The following is a 3,693-nucleotide window of genomic DNA, read 5'->3' on the forward strand; positions in this document are numbered from 1 at the left end:
CCATCTAATATTATATGTGTATTTACTATTTAAAGAAGTTATATGTTGAGCTCAAATATATGCATTTCCCCAAACAAACTGGTTGTCAGAACAAAAGTGGAAATTAAGTATTTTAAAGTTCCAAGATGTTGTTTAAGGTCAGACTTTGTTGCGATAGCGATGAATATGAATTATTGCTGAGCTGTATTTTTATGTCTTAGTAACTGAAAACTTTGTTAGTTTAAACGTTTAGCTTACCCTATTAAGTATTCTGTATGTACACAAGTAGCATATCAGATGAAATTCTTTCAGATGATTGAATGTTAAAAATTCACTTATGAAGCTTCTACAAAAACAAAGATTAGTCTGTGAAAATTATTATGAATGTTAATATATAATTTGCAACTTATCTGTACGAAATCTAAAAAAGGAAATAAAGAACGTGTTATTATTCCTCAACAATCTCATGAACTAACGTGAGATATGCTGGAATAGTTATAACACAAAACGTACAAAAGCAAAACATAATTTTGACATACTAATCTAGTTGATATTCTTTTTGGGCATAGTAAATGAAATCGATGAATAAGTACACTACACAAGGTGCAAGTACAGGAAGTTAATCGCATTTTGTACATGTTAATGCAGTGGCATCACGAGCGAAATGTTAAGCACCTATATATATATTTGGTTCATGACGAAATCCTGAAAATTCGGTAGTGTGATGCCATGAGGGTAGATTTATAGTTGGCAGAATTTTTCTGAAAATAAATATTTATAGAACAACATTCTTAAACGATGTTTAATTAGAAGACACATAATTTTCCAACAGTAGCTTCCAATACTTTTGTAGAGTATTCAGGATATCAGTGGTCTCCGAACCAATATCTAAAGCTAATCCGCAGCAGCATCCTCATCCACAAAGTGAATGCCATGAAGATCCTCCGATCCACAAAGTCACTGCGATAAAGTTGCACATAATCTGCTGGTACTGTTAACAAGAAAATAAACAACGATTTCAAGATGATGAAGGCTCACAAACTAAAACGTTCTAGTCACACCTTGAATTCAGGAACAGTTTTCTTGAGAAAAATGGTTGAAAAAATTGGAATCACAGCAACCCCAATCGATCACATAGATGTGAAGTTCCTATATATTGAGCTCCAGTGGTCTTTTGTACCTTTGGCCTGCTTAAATGTGGTCTTGGAAGAAGATGTTCACATAAAGTAGATGTGTAGAAAGTTCAGATGTGTGACCTGAGGTTTACCTCATCTTCAATTCCCAGAAGCTTTTTACGATGAAAATCGCTGTTTTGGGAATAATGAGTAATTGCGACTTTAGTGTGAGGATGAATAACGATGGAAGAAGCAGTTCCAAGGGTTGCAAATGGAATATGTTTCGTATAAAGTACGATTAACACTCAACAGAAAATTCAATCTGCTAGTTCTTTGAGAAACAATCACCTCTATTATTAACTAAGAGCAATTAAGTTTATAAGTGCAAATAATTTCACGGAACTATAACCCTCCACACCATAAACTACTTACGAAATTCCTAGTTTCACCATATGTAAAGGTGCTACTACTTTAAGAAACTTTATTATAACCTTCGTTTTGTACTTCCCACACGTCTTTGGGTTTTTCTCGTTGAAAGTATTTGTGGTTCAGTTATAAAGCCGACTGAGACTTTTCTTAAAAAAAAAGAACTTCCATAAGAACGATAAATAATTCATAACAGAGACGACAGAATAGATTAGACTAAAATAGGAAAATAAGAACATGGAACGAAACACCGTGTAACAGAACTTAGAATCTATAAATAATTTAAATGAGAAAAGTTGAAAACAAGTCAAATTAGAATTTGTACAATTTCGTGACATACATCTAAGTTCCGGAAATGTATTGGAATGACAATTAATGTCTGGCATATTTTATACTTTTACTTCTATACTATATTTAGCTAGCTTAAAGAATATAAGAAACATAGTTAACAGTGCTTTTTTGATTTTAAAGATAGCACTATATATATTGTTGCAACAACTTTCATTTAGAGTTTTGTATCGCAGTTAAAACGCCTACAAGAACTAGGAAAACGAAAGTTTGGATATTTTACTATAATTTTTTGTAAAATGTATTAAAATCATTATATAATATTATATTATCACTACAAAACGTATTAATACAGATATGTTTGTTCATAAGCGCAAAGCTACACAATTGGCAATTTACACAGTGTCCACTGCGGTTATTGAACCGTGAAAATTAGCTTCATACGCCCTCAAGTTAATCGCTTATTTACTGAGGGGACGAATAAATTAGAATTCCATTTTCATATTATATTGTGAATATAGGGGTGCAATGGTGCAATTCGTGTGATTGGGTACAGACCAGCAATGAAAGAGTTAATGTAAAGCATTTTTGATCTGTATGTTATCTGCTATATATTACTATTCAGGAGGTGTCCATTTAATAGCACTGGTCATGTACTGGGCAGATGTATCTATGACAGCCAAATTTATGTCTGAAATTCTATTTAAAGTATAATGCATCAAAATCTCAAGTAATTACTCCACTCATATTAATTATTTTTCCAAGTTTTCAGGCAGTTTTCAGCATCTAAGAGGAGACAGGCATGGTAGGAAAATGATTAGTCCAATTTAGTGAAGCTATATAGTATACAATTTCAAAGTGCTGCTCAAAATGTGAAATTACCTTTATTGTTATATTAGCCCGTTAATTTATTTTGTTAATACTGGAGCCGGCATGAAACTTTACCATAATATTACACGTATATACTTACACAGCCACACCAAACTTCTTACTGATTGGTGAAAATTTTAATTCATCTCCAAGCTCAGCAGCTTGAATCAATTACTGCACAAGAATAAATAACCGACGCTCGAGTATGTGACAGTAATTAATGTTCGGCGATCTTTTCAGAGAGTATTATTAATGAATAGATATTCTTTTACGATTAAAACGTATCCTGTTCTGTTTTTAATTTTTACTAGACTATTTTTAAACACATTCGGAATAGTGAAACCTTTTCAGAGATATGCAATAGCTGGGATATTAAATGATTACGTTTGTTTCTTAATCGTTTTGGGATTTCAACAATTGGATTTAGTCTTTAGAGAATCCGTTACACTCATGTTGGTAATGATTAATAACGTACACTGAAAGTGTTTGCTGGAAGTGACGGTGCTTGATTTGTAGAACATTTAGTTGTGAGAGTTCACGTGAGTGCGTGTAGTCTTTCGTGGCAGGAGCTTTTTGTATGATACTAGCATATGATAGATTGTTACATTTTCGAAACAAAACAACTGCGGAAGAGATATAAAACAGTAACTATCGTGACTCAAGAATCTCGTAACATGAAAGTAAATTGCGCTTACGTTATGCACATGCACGTGTATGGTAGGAAATAGTACAGGATATGTAGCTCCAGTTAGCGTTTTACGTTAATATAATGTACTGCTCTCTCTCTGTATATATATATATGTGTGTATTCAATTTGTTATTAGCAAACAAAGGATGACTGTCATAATCACTGATGATTCTACCCAGTGTGTATTACTGTTAAAACCCATTAAATGTTTTAATTTGCATTTTAAAACCTATGATGCAAAACATATGAAATTAGGCTTATTTTCAAACTGTATTTGGAGAAACGGCAGTGACTAATTTCGTGATATTACTATAATCGAACTTTATT

Source organism: Limulus polyphemus, unplaced genomic scaffold (genome assembly GCF_000517525.1).
Source record: "Limulus polyphemus unplaced genomic scaffold, Limulus_polyphemus-2.1.2 Scaffold251, whole genome shotgun sequence".
In the NCBI taxonomy this organism is placed as follows: Eukaryota; Metazoa; Arthropoda; class Merostomata; order Xiphosura; family Limulidae; genus Limulus; species Limulus polyphemus.